Source organism: Buceros rhinoceros, unplaced genomic scaffold (genome assembly GCF_000710305.1).
Source record: "Buceros rhinoceros silvestris isolate BGI_N320 unplaced genomic scaffold, ASM71030v1 scaffold25473, whole genome shotgun sequence".
NCBI lineage: Eukaryota > Metazoa > Chordata > Aves > Bucerotiformes > Bucerotidae > Buceros > Buceros rhinoceros.
The window spans coordinates 6691-7024 of record NW_010403376.1 but is presented as its reverse complement, the minus strand read 5'-3'; positions in this window follow the sequence as shown (position 1 = coordinate 7024).

Genomic DNA, 334 nt, shown 5'->3' with positions numbered 1-334 from the left:
CCAGATACACGGGGAGCAGGTGAGGCAGCCCCCCACCACCCCCAAAGTTCTCCCTGCGGTTTCGGGGACCTGCTCTGCCCCAGTTGGCACATGTCCCATGGGAGCTGTGGGCTGATGGCCATGGGGCATCAGGGCAAGCAGGGCGTGGGCAGGATGGGTCCCCAAAGCCCCCCTGCCCTGTGGTGCTGTGCTAGAGGGACTCCCCCAACCCTTCTGCACATCCTCCATGACCTGCCCACGGGTGTCCAGTGGGGTCCCAGTGCCTCGGGGCAGGACCCAGATCCCCCCACCCTGCTGTGGCCGGCTGGCACGGGCATGCTCAGGGAAGGGGTGA